At 36.8% G+C, this 16,597-nt stretch overlaps 1 protein-coding gene and 1 long non-coding RNA gene across 7 annotated transcripts in view; both read right to left on the reverse strand.

Moving 5' to 3' along the window:
• The window catches only part of LOC126924796 (IQ motif and SEC7 domain-containing protein 2), a 138,905-nt gene that overhangs the window by 66,193 nt on the left and 56,115 nt on the right, over positions 1-16,597 (reverse strand). The window lies entirely within an intron of this gene.
• Positions 492-15,816, reverse strand: LOC126924811 (uncharacterized). Of its 2 annotated transcripts, none has more exons than XR_007713703.1 (3): positions 6,442-15,816; positions 2,499-6,016; positions 492-1,979 (listed from the first exon to the last, which is right to left on the reverse strand). It is a non-coding gene; the product is annotated as an uncharacterized LOC126924811 (long non-coding RNA). The 2 variants fall into 2 exon arrangements; XR_007713702.1 differs by having other exon boundaries at positions 2,499-2,672; positions 2,847-15,816.

Genomic DNA, 16,597 nt, shown 5'->3' on the forward strand with positions numbered 1-16,597 from the left:
ACGCTACTCTTTTTCGTTCCTTCAACCAGTTAGCTGTTGCGACCTCTTTGAGAAGACGAAGAAGCTGTCGCGCCTAAGACGCGTGGCAAAGAGCGGACGATGACGAGTATACTCGTCAAACGTAGCTAACTATGTTAATGAAATATACGTTTGTTTGAAAACGATATCTATGCTATTTCCTTTTTATAATTATCTTCCCCTGTATTTTTATCATTTTCGTTACTGCCAGACCCAAATTTAATTTCACAAGTCGTTCGTTGCTATTTCTTTCTCGTTCGTCTAAATTTACGTAAATTCTTCTATTGGATTGGCAACTAAGTGACTGCGGATTTTGCCAATACTACCTAACGACAAAATCCGCAGTCACTTAGTTGCCAACCCAATATTATCCGATCGATCGATTTCTCAATTTTTGTTGATACAAGAATTGCATAGGAATTAACGTAAAAACCACGTAAAGTTAGACGAAGGAAAGAAACAACGACGAATGTTGATTTTTCAATTGAACGTTGAAACAATTTACTGGGATCAGCGTTGAGTACATTCTAATTTATAAATAACATTTTTCTATTCGATCACACGACTATATCATGATCCGAGTTAATGGATTTTGTCACGTCTACGTTGTATACGATCAATGACGATGATTAGTGTAACGCATAGTTGAAAGTAAGTTGGAGTAATCTCGATCCAACCGGTGGCGCCGCCTCAAAATCAAACGCAGTGTCTCTGTAGCAATTTCAGCGAATAAAACAGCCTCCCCTTAATTGATCTCATTGAGCGTGTTCAAGAAACCGAGTTAATTTAATTTCTCGACCGTGCTAGGCCCGCGATACTTCGTTGTATTTCGACGTTGGAAAAATCTCGCGGTTGAATATTCCCTTAATAAATCCACTTAGGCAATCTTTCCACGAAATCTCAAAATTTCAACCGAGCAAGGGAGAAATTGATATGCCGCTGTAGCGGACTTGCAGCTTTTAAGAAAGTAATTCGCGTCGATGTTGGAAATGGCGGAATTTTTATGACAAAGGTTTCCAAAAAAAAAATTTTTTTATCTCAAACACTTTACACGCCGAGTACTTTACGCGTTTTAACGTACGTGTCGCTTGTTGCTATTTTCGACGATTTCGCGAAGTATACGCGTTAGATGGATGCGGCTGACGCTGTCGCATAATTCCTCAAGTCGTTGGAATTTTTCAATCGCGTTAACTGTTGTAAAAATGGACGCGGAAAATTCTGTCCGATGTAGGTAACACACGTTAAAAATTATATTTCGATAGAACGAGATTGTTAAGGTATTCGAATCAATTTTATTTTCTATGTATAACACGTTTAATTTTGTATGTGTAATAAAGTATATATGGATTATAATATTATCTTTTTATTTTTCCTTGTCGTTCGTTATTCTCACTTTCCATACATCTTTGTCTTATCTCCTACGTTTACCTCTCACAGTCTTTGTTCGTCTTCCTTTATTCACGCTTTCATTCACACACTATATACTCTACAGTCTATGGTCTATAGACTATTCTAATTTCAAGTGTATAATTGCCAGAAATGTTTGTTATTCTGAAGAATCATTAATCTTCGAAGAGCGTTCTATGTTAAAAATGGTCATTTTTCATAAATTTTTCTATCTTAAAAATTATTATTCTACGAAACTGTTCGTATAGTGAAGATGATTACTCTTCCAGCACTCTTGTGGGCTAGAAATGATTATTTTTCAAAAATTGCTGTATCCTAGAAACGATTGCTATCTCGAAAATCCTCGCATGCCAAAGTAATGAAATAATTCAAATTATTACCTTCAATCTTCAATGTTATTATATTTCCAACACTACTTCAAGAATCAACAATTTCTTACATCAGAAATTATTATTTTTCAAAAATTGCTGTGTCCTAAAAATGATTGCTATCTCGAAAATTCCCATATCCCAAAGTAATGAAATAATTCAAATTATTGCAAAATTCATCATTACCTTGAATCTTCAATGTTATTATATTTCCAACACTACTTCAAGAATCAACAATTTCTTACATCAAAAATTATTTTTCAAAAATTGCTGTGTTCTAAAAATGATTGCTATCTCGAAAATCCTCGTATCCCAAAGTAATGAAATAAATCAAATTATTGCAAAATTCATCATTACTTGGAATCTTCAATGTTATTATATTTCCAACACTACTTCAAGAATCAACAATTTCTTACATCAAAAATTATTATTTTCCAAAAATTGCTGTATCCTAAAAATGATTGCTATCTCGAAAATTCCCATATCCCAAAGTAATGAAATAATTCAAATTATTGCAAAATTCATCATTACCTTGAATCTTCAATGTTATTATATTTCCAACACTACTTCAAGAATCAACAATTTCATACATCAAAAATTATTATTTTTCAAAAATTGCTGTGTTCTAAAAATGATTGCTATCTCGAAAATCCTCGTATCCCAAAGTAATGAAATAATTCAAATTATTGCAAAATTCATTATTACTTTGAATCTTCAATGTTATTATATTTCCAACACTACTTCAAGAATCAACAATTTCTTACATCAAAAATTATTATTTTTCAAAAATTGCTGTGTTCTAAAAATGATTGCTATCTCGAAAATTCTCGTATCCCAAAGTAATGAAATAATTCAAATTATTGCAAAATTCATTATTACCTTCAATCTTCAATGTTATTATATTTCCAACACTACTTCAAGAATCAACAATTTCATACATCAAAAATTATTATTTTTCAAAAATTGCTGTGTCCTAAAAATGATTGCTATCTCGAAAATTCCCATATCCCAAAGTAATGAAATAATTCAAATTATTGCAAAATTCATCATTACTTGGAATCTTCAATGTTATTATATTTCCAACATTACTTCAAGAATCAACAATTTCTTAACCAAAAAATTATTATTTTTCGAAATGTTCCGTATCTTAGAAAATGTCACTTTCGTTTCCAGAAAAAGGCTCTTTTTCCACGCGGAGAAGACAGAAACGAGGAAGTTGGTTCGTTCGGGTGTAATGAAATCGAGGTCGTGATACACGAGCTGTGAAACGAGCTTCAAGGCGCATTCGCAACGACCGTGTCGTCGTCTGTTCGGCCGTGATAATTGAGAAACTGGTGGTATGGCGGGGTATACGAGGGTGTAGCCACTCGTCGAATGAATGCAATATCGCAGACACGCGAGAAGAGGCTGAAGGTATCGAGGGGATAAATCGAACGCGGTTTCAGACGATTCCTCGCGACGCGCTTCTGAGAACGTCGGTCTCGTTCGAAAAAAGAAAAGAAAAAAAAGAAAGAAGGGAAAAAAACGAATGAACCGATGAATGAAATCCCCCACGGAGATATTCACGCCAACTTCTTTCGGCGATTAACGCCCCACTGAACGACAGACGCCGGTCTCTTTTCAACAATGCCGATCGAATCACGCGAGATCGATTGCATTTTGTTTGAGCGATCGGATTTTTTCAATGTGTCGTTTAAAATTGCTTTATAGCAATATATCTGCAGTTGCAGGTGCTTATTCAATTGTACGAGACTTAAAACCGATTCAAATTAATTTTGGCAACAAATGGATCGGTAGAATGAGGTTAGGTTAGAATTGCTAACTTTAAATACGTGCGTGGCTCAAAATAGTCGGGACGCAAAATATTGGAGATTTCAAATGTTTTCTGAGATTGTTCAACGAAGTGTTTGAAATTTGAGAAATCATTCGAGAAGTTTCAAGAAGTTGCAAGAAGGCCAAAAAAGGCGCTGAGAATCGGCTCAAATTAATTTTGAGCGTCCGTGTGTTTTTTCTCTCTTTCTCTCTCTCTTAGAAAAACATTTGTGAAACATGATCTAAACGGAGGCGTAAACCAAGGCGACCAAGCAACGAGGACAAAAGAGTCGTAATGTCCAACGTACAAATGAAACGTTTCGCAGCTATCGTAGCACGGTAGCTGTAACAGTGGAGACGCGTTGGCTAATTTTCGAGGTTACACAAACAACGCGCAAAAAAGATTCGACTGTTGCGTTCAACGGGGACAATGAAGTTTAGAACGTCGATATTCCTTTCTTTTTTTGGCGTACGCGTGCGTGTTTGGAGAAGAATCTATCGTTAACGAGCAAATGGCACGCTCGCGTCTCAGTTTCAAGCCTCGTGTTTGTTGCGACGTCACGTGCCCACGGTGAAAGTTACACAAACGTAGAAATCTTTAATGACAATAATGGTACGCAATTTCCGGGCTTCCTACGGTCGTCCGTGTTTTCCCAATGAAACTCTCGCCGGCGAAACGCCCATCGCGATTAATAAATTCTCGGTTTCTCAGCGATACAGCGCCATCGACTCTGCCTTTCACCGATTCACCATTCGTCCACGACGTACTAACGCGCGAAAGTATCTCGAATACTTTTATCTAGCTACTTATTTTCGGCGAGATTATAAAACTACGAATAAAGGGGAAATTCGATGATTTCATTGCGTACGACAGTGCGTCGTTTTCAAAGAGCGGTACGCGATGATGGTATTGGGTTGGCAACTAAGTGATTGCGGATTTTGTCATTAGGTGGCAATGGCAACATCCGCAATGACTTAGTTGCTAGCCCATTTTTTAGTATAATGGTGTTCGTGTTGCTTGGCACGCTTTTCATCCTTAGATTAGACGAGAATGTAGATACACGGAGATCACAAGGTATTTGTTGCCAGCATATCTTAATAATATTAATAATTAGATATTGATAAACGTAGAAATGTATTTAGCAGAAGGTTAGTTTAAGATTAGGTTCGATCTATTTTTCGTCTGCAATTATCAACTAAAACACGATAAACTATTTGCCATAGAACGAATCGTGAACGCTGAAATTAATTTTGTCAAAATTAATAGTAGAATAACTTTAGAATAACGCCCCTTGGAAGCATCAATTATCCTGAAGAAGATCCTGAAAGTACAACTTCACCTTTTGATTAAAATTTCCCGCTATCTCAGCGCTTTACCGCTTCCTGCTGATTTTTTCAAGAACAAAAGTTTAATTAAAAGTTATCAAACGAGAGAAAAAGGGCTAACGAAATAGTCTGAAACCATAGATATGGATGTATATATATATACGAAAGAAGAGTACTAAATATTCCCGAATTTTATTCAAATTTTCCAATAGCTGGAGCATCGTTCCACGAAGAGGTTTTCCGAGCAACGTCGAGATATTCCGTAAAGTTGGCGCGAAGTCAACTTTCGACAATTTTAGCCGTCGCTCCAGCCACGGTTCTCTTCCCTTATTCTCTTTTCATATGAAAATAGAGAGCCAGTCACGTTGCTGGTCAACAATGATCGTTCGATCGTGAATCCGATTCGCATCATGCGAACGATACTAATCGCCGTCTGGGAATTCTCGACTTTCTTTATCAGACAATCTCTTCAGCCGATAATATGATCGACTCTCGCGTGTGTAATCCGTGAAAAAGCGAAAGAAAAAGAGGAAGAAGAAGAAGAAGAAGAAAAAGAGAGAAACGGGGGAAAGACGAAGGGGAAAAACATATAGAAAACACGGTTAACGTTGAAAGAAGGAATTGCAACGAAGTAGAGCTTCGTGTTATGCATAATACATTTGTTTACTGGACCCTTTGTAGGCCGCTCTTTCTATCCAGCGGCTATTGGAAAACGAAATTCATGTTACATTAACTTTTTAGAACGAAGCGTAATGCTTTTGTTACTATTAACATTGTTTCTGACAAGCGATCGAGATTGTTCGGATCAGGCGAGCGTGTTTTCATTTTATTCTTCTTTTTGATGAAATTAAAGATACACAGCGACGGATCAAAGAAATGCATAAAATTGATAGATTAGGAATTTTAGTCATTTTTGTATTGGTAACTTCTTATCATATTGGTAGAAGTATTTTGCAATTATTTTTTGCAGCCACTGCACAAAGGGAAAGTTCGGAATTAACGCACTATGAATTTTAGTAATTTTTATATTGGTGGTATTTTTGCCATATTGGTAGGGGGACTTTTGCAAATATTTTTTGCACCCACTGTACAAAAGGAAGTTCGGAATTGACGCACTATGAATTTTGATAATTTTTATATTGATAGTATTTTTGCCATATTGGTAGGGGGACTTTTGCAAATATTTTTTGCACCCACTGTATAAAGGGAAGCTCGGAATTGGTGCACTTTGAATTCTAGTAATTTTTGTATTGGTAATTTCTTACCATTTTAGTAGAAGTATTTTGCAAATATATTTTGCAGCCACTGTACAAAGGGAAGCTCGGAATTGATGCACTTTAAATTTTAGTAATTATTTTCCATTCTAGTAGAAGTATTTTGCAAATATATTTTACAGCCACTGTACAAGGGGAAGTTTGGAATTGACGCACTATGAATTTTGATAATTTTTATATTGATAGTATTTTTGCCATATTGGTAGGGGACTTTTGCAAATATTTTTTGCACCCACTGTACAAAGGGAAGCTCGGAATTGGTGCACTTTGAATTCTAGTAATTTTTGTATTGGTAATTTCTTACCATTTTAGTAGAAGTATTTTGCAAATAATTTTTGCAGCCTCTGTACAAAAGGGAAGTTCGCAATTGACGCACTATGAATTTTAATAATTTTTGCACTGGTATTTTTTTATAATATCGGTGTGCAAGTATTTACACAAATATTTTTGTATCCAATGCACAGTGACGTGTAAAAGTTTCCAAATCAGATACATTTGTCACTTTACAACCCAAACGCGATATTTTAAGAAAATTTTAAATAATACTTTATACAACTCTATAACAATAGATCTTTACATCTTGTATTATTTTCTTTTACTTACCTTCTACTCGATATTATTTCAAATTCTCTTATACATCAGTCTACGAACATAAAATGACAAGTGTACATGAGCAGAAACTCTTTCATGCCACTGTGTATTAAAGTACTATGTAAAAAATATTGCAAAATATCTGTATTTATCATTCGAGTAAACGTTCGAAGGCCAACCAATTGTTTCGTAATGCGGATTAAACATACAGGCTCAGGTGCCTCAGTGGATTTAGTGAAACGTAACAGTGTAAAAGCACTTTCACTTCCTGTTCCACATAATGATAAAAGCTGCCATTGGCAACTATTCTTTTTTCTTTTTTTTTTTTTTTGTCGTTGGCTCTTATACGTACCATACGAGTGTTTAAGTACACGAGTTTTAGTTTCGCGAGGAAGATATTACGAGTTTGAGTTTGCGAAGTTGATATTACGTGTAAATGCGTGACGTAAATCGACGAAGGTAGCGAAGAAGCGTAATGAAAGCGTAATTGATTACACGGCCTTGAATCAATCCGGAAGTGCTATTAACTACGTCAATCTTCGCATGGCGTTAATTTAATTTTTTTTATCTATAATAATCACCGCGACGTTGATCGAGGTCAATGATAATTGTAATTTGTTATGTTAATAAATATTCTAAGAGAAAAATATCACTTCCCAGGTGTTATAATAAAAATCGTATATCTTTCTTCTTATCTTTTGTGTCAATGTGTCAGCGTGAAAAACGCCAGCGAAAACATAATCGTTTTTAGGTATTCTAATTTTCTTTTCTTCTCGACGTAAACAAAAATGGTAATTAATTGACGAACATTCTGATAAAAATAAAATTCTTAAATATCCCAATAAGAAAAGTAAAAAGGACGTTACGGAAATAATATTAAATAGTAACGATTGAATATTTTACTAAAAAATTAGACGTATAAATATTTTCATTGAAAATTTGTATAAATACAATTCCAGTAAAAAAAAAAAAAAAAAGATAAAAATAAGTTTCATTTAAAAAGAATAGCGAAATACTCTACGCTTTACAGCATCGGAATGCAATGAAAATTTACACCTGCCAGTTGCACATCTTCTCATAATTCTATAGTCGAAGGCTTTTAGCTTCATAACTGAGAGCTCTATAATTGTACAGTCTTTTTACGGCTAACTATTATGCAACGATGACGACATTATACGAAAGCGGCAAAAGCTTTCAACGGCGCTATCTGCGTGAGTATCGGTGATAAAAGTTTTCTAAAAAATTTAGATTAAATCTCGTAAATCGATATTGCGTGTGCCTCGAAGAATGGTTAAACGATAGGAAAATTCAGAAAGACGATAATAATAGAAAAGAAATGGCAGAAGAGATAGAATAAAAGGATCGTTAAAAAGAAAAATAAAGTCGAGGTTTATCGACGTCGAGTAAAACTTGAGAAATAACGCCGAAGGCTAGATATAGAATTTTATCTATTCGAAACACATTTTGTTATTTAAACCAACGAACGGTAAAAAGAAATATAGAAAAACGGGTGGCAACTAAGCGGTTGCGGATTTTGTCGATATCACCTAACGACAAAATCCGCAATCACTTAGTTGCCAAACCAATAGAGTCGAGTAGAATTTTGAAAATAAAAGAGATTGGCGAACATTTGTAGAGAATTTTTGCGCGCTCGAAACAAAGATGTTTCAATCGACAAACAGTTCGAAGGAACATAAAATACTGGTACAACGGTGTTAACGTTAAAATTTCAAAGATAAGAAAATATACGCGAGAAGTGTATAGAATTTGACACGCTCGAAACTAATTTGAAAAATAGTTGACAACAATATAAAAATCAATTGTTAGTAGACCGCGCATTTTTATGCAAGTTCATATTTCCGAGAATATAATTCAGAGAACAAAACGTCGATAGAAAATCATCGACGTACGCTGTACAGTTACAGAGTTTTGCTTATCAAAGATCATAGAAAGCGCTATGTCTTGTGCACGTTTTGTATATCTTTCCGTATCACGCGCGTTCTGTTTCGATTTTTCACATTCGCGTTTTCTAGCAAAAATGTGCGCAGTGTAGCCAATAACAGTGGAAAAATTATACGAAAGCGCGAAAATTATATGAAATGTTGTACTTCTAGAACGAATTTAGACGCGCTTAAACCAATCAACCTAAGCAAGTAAACGACGCTAATTTTACTAATTTCACGATGCGGCAACTGTGTTTAATAAAACACTCCCATTGAAGCCATAACTCGATAAGTGCGCGATCGACTGTAGTCCCACGAGTATAATGAGACGCTAACGAGCCTCGATTCACTTTGCCCTAGCTTGGCACAAGTTGCGGACAATCGCGATTCGTGCCACGGGTTTCCGGGATCCAATAAAACGGCCCTACCGACGATTTTCGCGGTAACTCGATCGCAGATGGCAAACTTCACCAACCAACGTAACAGCAATATCGTTTCAAACTCGATTCCCTGTCGATCTTCCGCTAGGCTGTCCTACCGGAAGAAGCTTGGATAGCTACTTTCTAGCGAAACACGGGCATCGATAATTGCGTATCCTCGATCCGAGCTGACACACGCTTCGAATAAATTTACAATTAGATCGTAGCGGATATTCGTGCCAATTTATTATACGTTTATGGAGATGTAATTAAAAATGCGTGGAGAGTAGCAGATAGGAAATTGTTTCGTGAATAATTATTTATCGTTATTATATTCGTAGCTATTACGTTATTAGTATTCCAGATTAGTGTTTTGGTTTCTTTTTAGAAAGAATCTGAAATTTTAAATCTAAATAGATCGCAGAAATCGGAGAAATTCGATATTATGGAAACCGAACGATAAGAACTGAAAGTTTACAGTTGCAAGAACCGAGCGCGTTCCGAACGCCGTGGTATTATGAAAATTAAAGAAGTGTCAAATTTCGGCGATCAGATAAGATCTAATGGTTTCGTCGATCGTTACTAACCGAAGAATTCGAACGATTCTAGCGTCCTACGAGAACCGAAGGAATTTTCTATTCCAAGGAATGCGAAATTGAATAAAACAGAGTACGATGTAGCAAACCGAAATTCGACGAAAATGTTTCGATATTGCGATAGCCGGAGGAGGAATTGAAAATTACAGCGATCGAATTTCCCAACTCCGTTGTATTTCCTCTGTTTGCTTTGTAAAAACGTGAATCTGCGCGAACATTCACAGCATAACCAGGTTAATAAATATTTTCAACGACGCTGATACCAACCGATTGCTATTTGGCTAAAGAACCTACAACGTTACAATAGCAAACAGTCGTCCGACGGATCGTTCAACGTCCGTCTTTGGCCATGGGAACCTGCCATTCCATAAAACTTTCACGTCTCTCCTAAAGCCATCTAACACGGGCGTAATGCGTCGCTCCATCTCTGTCACACTTCTTACGAACTATTACAAACATCACTTTTTTATCTATTTGCCACATCTTGTCCAACAATCTCGTAAAATATCGCATAAATACCGGCCACCGATCGAATCGCGAACGATACGTTTCAACCGGACGATACGCTACGAGCGATCGTTTCACGAAGATTGCAGGCGCGTTGCTGCCGTTTAAGCAAGAGAATTGTCTCGCTTTCTTCTTTATTATCCGCTTCCTAGGCGGCTCGCTGATACAACGACGAACCGCGTGTAAAACAACGATTCTCACAAACGTTTACACGCTACTGGGATTCACCGGCCTCTCGTCCCATCGTCCTAACTATATGTCGCTCTATACGCGAGATAATCAGATCGCACATGTTACACTTACGAGAAATTAATGTACGCATTAGCGAGGAATTTCACTATTTCCATACGAAGCATTTCCTCGTACTTTGCGTAATATCTTGCGATTCACAAACACACACACGCACAATTTCTCCTTTAACTTCCATTCTCCCAGAGTCCATCAGTTTGGTCTGCGTTCTTGTCTTTGAGTTTACTGTTACTTTCTTTGTTATTCTTTCTATCTTTTTTATCTTTAATCTTCGTTTATTTGTCGTTTTCGTCCCATTGCCTGCTAAGGTATAGGTGACTGCAATTTATCACAAATACAGTGGCGGATCTCGATAACTTGAACATCGAGGGAAGACGTGGTATCTTCGAGTTCTAGAGGTTTTCTTTTATTGTTTTAATTAACTGTAGTTAACATTTTTATAGGATATCGCATGAAGTATTATGAAACGCGGATTCGCGTTTACAGTCCGCAAACGTTAATTAAATATGCATACATGTGTAAGTGTGTGTATGTGCGTATGGTGTGATCAATTCCGATTATATAATTGTAATATTTACAACGCAACTGGGTATATCTGTTCTGTTCTCGTGAAAGCCACAGAGCCCAGTTCAATCCGCGTACGTTCCTTCTGCATTCACGTAAGATGGTGTTTTGCCATTTTGCCACGAGTTCTCCCATTCTTGTCTTATCGTTCTTCTTACCAGGCGTTTCTCTTTCGAGTCTTTATTGGTAAGTTAGTTAGTCGTTAGAGTTGCGTAGCGTTGTTCTCATTTAGATACTCGCGTGGTTTTTCGAACCACTCGGCAAAAGGGGAAAAACAGAGGAACTGTTTAGAAGAAAGATTGGTTTCCAGATAATGAATTTTGTTTCGCTGTCTGTTCGACGACTTTTGACATTTCAGATTTCTTTCCCTTTTTTAACGCGGATTTTAAAATTTGTTACATTACATCGTTATACTTCTTACTTGGAATGCTTCTTAACAACTCGGACTCTGATTTATTTGGCGCAGACCGCTGTTGCTTTCGAAATAAGACGGATCGACATCACGAAACGGATTTGTCCGGATCGTTCTAAAATCTACCCACGGAGCCTTTTCAATTTTTTCAACGCGGTATATCAAGTACGTGGACTGGGTCATCTTTTTCTTCCGCCAAGATGTTTTCTTAGTTGCGACCCACTCGTGAGAAGCAAAGTTCGATCTCCAAGCCAGATCAACATCTGGTTACCGATAATACGCTTTGCAACGCTATGTTCTACTTAAAAAAAGAAGAGGAAAAAACGAAACTGACCATTATAAGACGAATCGAGAAGTTAAATACAATCTCAGAGTGAACTTTATTCTCGAAACGTCCCGCCACTTTATCCAGGAATTAACCCATTTCCGTTTCATCCTAATAGTTGCAAGCTAACGATAAAAACACGTGGTTGAATTCCAGGTTGCCCAAAGAATGCAGCAGAGTTAAAATAAATCTTTGTTGAATTCCTTCTAATCCCGATCTTCTTGTAATCGAAACGAAAATTCCCTATCTCTTCGCTCTTCTTCCACAGGACCGTCTTAAAAAGCTTCGTAATGGTGCGTTTACATCGAGCGAACAAACATTCATTGTGATAAAAATATGGCTTGGCGACGACCGAAACGGCCGTTTAAGACGAAACGACGAGCGAAACCGTCGTTTAAAATCACCAAACGCGTGGAAAAATGCGCCGCGAAACTATGCGCATATCCTTTTACACGGTTGCCAACTTCGTGTCTTTATTTAAGTCAAAAACTATCTTAAGAAGGGCAAACGTATTTAAATATATTTTTCATAATCAAATTACGAGGAAAGATCGAAATCTAGGTTTTCTTCTCCTCGTTGACACTACATTCGTGGATTTCTCTTATCGTTGAAGTCTTCGAGCATTCGTTTACACGGTAAATACACGCGTCGATACAGTAGACTCTTTATTCTGCCCTAATTCTTCTAACAGCATCGACAAGCTTCGATCGTATTCCGTTTCTTGCTTTTGATTTAACGCAGGATACGAGAGAAAAGATTTTTCTTAATTCAGCAGCATCGTTTACGGTTAAGGTTAAGGTTATTAGGCAAGTTTAAGTCAAATGTGATATATACGTTGCGTTATTGTTGTTTTATATTAAAACGAAATTGCAGTAACATTAATTACGGTTCGAGACTATAACAAGAAAAATATTTAAGCTAAGTCGGAGAAAAGTCAAAAAGCCACGTTGGTAAGCCTGCCAGTCAGTGGACAAATGCTCGTCTACGTTTCCGCCATATTAATTTTACTAGAACGTTAGGGGGAAGAACATCGTCACTCGCTCGGTCTGAAGTAGCGAAACGTGGCATGACAATTTGCGCATTTATTAGGAGCAAACTGCTTGAACAAATCCAATCAACTGTCCCCATCGACGTTCAATTCGTCCAACTCGACGCTCGTTCGGCCCTTCTTTATTATCTCCGAGGACAGGCAGGCCCGACGAAATTCCCTAGAAAGCCGATCTCACGAATTCTCGAAGTGGCCAGGATTCATGGAAATTCGAGCACGCTCGAGGAATCGAGTTTCGATTGCATCGACGAAATCGTGTTACGTCGGCGGATCGATCGTGGCAACGTGGTCACGCTGTGACACGAATAAACTATCGCTGCCGTTTCCAGGGAATCCACCGCTTTCTAGGACAGCGCCTTTGCGGGCGTTACTCGCGAGCAAAATGCATACTTTTTCCACTTGCTTTCATTTCCTTTTGCTTTAACGTCTTTGTGTTGTTTTAGAATAGGAGATGCTTGTGTTTTCGTTTATGCTGTTGTTCGACAAGCGGTAGAATTTGCCGGGCAAAAACAGAAATTTTCAGCAACAATTTTTTCGCAATCGATATTTATCAATTCGATGTTTATTAATTTCGAATCCGCAGCTCTAATATCGAGAACAATGCAATTCATAGATGAACACAACTAAGAAAGACAACAAAACTCACAGTAAACTTTCATCCGATTCGATTAAAATATACAGAACGTATATATACGTTGCCTGGATTCTCGATAATAGAAGAAACATTTTTTCCATAATCCAAAAGAAAAAAAAAATAAAATAAGAAAAGAAAAGAAACCATGTGATCGAAATACCTAAAGGAGTTCCAAATTTTGTACGAACGAGTTTCTGAACGAGAACGTAAGAAGGTGGAAGAAGGTGAAAAGCCGCGAGCAGCGGACACGAGGCCAGCTTCTTGTAATTAAATTTCTCTCTCCTTCACCTCGCCACCCTTAAAGTCTAAACTAAGTCCGTCTTTTCCCACGGGATTATAACACGTAACGCGGCGTGCCAGTGGTTCATTGTGTTCCATCCACGTACGATGGAATCGTAACGCGGACACGAGAACCTAGTTAAATTGTAATTTTCCCTCTGCTCGTCCCCCCCCCCCCAGCGATTCGCAATTTCGAGCTAAATACGCTCCGCCGTCTAATTTCATTGGTTAAAATAGCTCTGATGTCTTTTATGGGAATTAAAAGGGTAGTATACACTAGCGGGGTTAATGAACCGTCAGATGAACTCCCTCTCTCTCTCTCTCTCTCTCTCTTGCGAGTAGAGCGTGGATATCTATGCAAGCAAATTTATATTTTTATGAATATAATTCGAAACTCAAAGAAAGTAATAGAAATAGCTTTACCTAACGCTATAAACTATATTTATAGATAGATTATGGATATTTCGCGATATACGTATCGCTTGGTGTAGGTATTTATTTGTTTCAATGGGGTAACTTAGAAATTGGACTTGTATCTTACGTGAATTAGACGCGTAAGTCATAAATAAGACACAAAGACGTGGAACATAAAACTGCAAATGGTCGCAATAGCGTAGAAATATCCCAACGTTGTCTCGCGATATATTTAAACGTAATAAACATCGAATCATAAATATCTCATTGTCTGATAGAATATAACGATAAAAACTCTATAACGATTACTATACTTAAATACCATAGCAAACACTACGCTTTGGATATTCCACAGATTATTGTGTGTATGCACGTTCTGTGCACTTTTGCATCTTCAAGTATCTCAGAAACGCGTGAAAATTCGCGAACTAGTTAGAACGTAAAGCTTTTGCGACTAATGTGACAAAAATTAATATACAGAATGATTTTCCAAAATTCGTCAAAAATCATTGTGCTATGATAAGATAGAATAATACAATGATTAGTATGCGGCACGGTATATGTAGGAAATATAGTCAGGCGAACGTGTTAGCTAGTTTCGAGTTAGACAGAAAGAGAGAGAAGAGAGAGAAGCGATATATCGATTGCAAGAGAAGTATTATACTCTTGGAAACTACGGAGAAAATTCGACACCCATAATCCGTGACTTTTTCCATCCTTCGGTTCCGATAGGGTGACTATAGGGGTGACTATAGTCACCCCCATTGTATAGTGTAGCATGCACTATTTAGGGAAGTTTTAAATTAGAGACACCGCTTAGAGAAGCTTTAAATTAAAAACCTTGTTCAGAGAAGTTCTCGATTAAACGAGATTTTAACGTTGCTATGCTGGTAGTGAATTAAAAATTTAGAAGATTTATCAAAAATTTATCAAAAATCTCCACAAAAGACACCAACAATATTTTCCTTACTATATTCTCATCCTTGTTGCGATTTTCGATTGCGTTTTTCGATCGAAATAATGCTATTCGACCGAAAAATAATTCTAAATTAATTTAGAATTCTAACTTTTATCTTTTTGTAAACGCTATTTTCATTTTGTATTACTCTTGTATCGTCTTCTTATCTGAAATTTCTTTTTCAATAATAATTTTCGAATTTAGAATTATCTCTAATTAAAATACACTTCAGTAAGTTCTGAATTAATTATAAACTAATTCTAAACTCGGAAAATATTGTTCAGCGATACGTTAGGATTGATCAAACGGTTCCCAAAGTGTATTTTAACTAAAGATAATTCTAGATTCGGAAATTATCATTCGAAGAGAAGAATGAAAACGATACGATAACAATGCAAAATCAAAATAATGTTTAAAAAAACAAAAGAAAAAGAAATAAGAATACAGAAGGTATTATAAATCACTACGATCCCTGTATACTGTCAAGTTCTTCTATGTATACGTTAATAAATTATTTGGGATTGAAAATTGCATCATTTTTGTACCACTCTGTAGACCTAAGATATTTGATTACACAAACTGAGCGCTATAGCCTGTACGAAATCAATGTCTCCCTCGAGGTTAGTAGGAAACGTCCCCCCCACCACTTCGACCAGTGTCTTTCACGGGAATACTCACTCTCCATACTAAATCTTCGATAGCCGTGACTGAACCTTGAACTGAATCTTTTATCGAAATCGGGCTTACCTGTAACAAAAAAAAGGAAAAACAATTGCTTGAATATTCATCGAAAACGTAATCGTTGCGTAACTAATAATAAGTCAACTAACTGACTATGAAATATGTACGAGATGGACGACGTTTTATTGGAATTGCAATGATGCATGTGCAATCAACGATGGCATTATTTTTCTTAAATGGAAGTACACACTTTTTTTGTATCGACATGCAATGCCGGGAAGAACGATTAGTTACCCGAGATATTTCGACTTTAATCTTCTAGAATTTGTCACGTGCAGGACACGAAAGACGTAAATACGAGAGTATCGCGTTACGGTCTTTCCCTGTTTGTCATGTGATATTCTACCAGTGAGATCGAAGTTAAAATATCTCTTAAACTAACCAGTTTCTTTTTTCGTAGAATAACGAGAAGAACCTATCCGTGTAAAAAAGAAAGTAGGCGTTTTTGCATTTACGTAAATCGCGCAAGTGTTGATCGCGCGTGCGCCATTTCGCTTCTTAAAAACGCACGGTGCTACGAGTGTACCCTTCGAACAATTCGTCCTTCTCCTTCGACATTGTCCCTAACTACACTGGCAGCGGAGCTATAATACCAAAGAATCGCGCGAACCTCAATACACAAGTATATAACATAACATATATATAGAAATCCATAGTATACATGATATAAAAATATTCTTCCCAATGTACACGTTACAACGTTTCGATATCG

The sequence above is a fragment of the Bombus affinis genome, chromosome 15 (assembly GCF_024516045.1).
Source record: "Bombus affinis isolate iyBomAffi1 chromosome 15, iyBomAffi1.2, whole genome shotgun sequence".
Lineage (NCBI taxonomy): Eukaryota > Metazoa > Arthropoda > Insecta > Hymenoptera > Apidae > Bombus > Bombus affinis.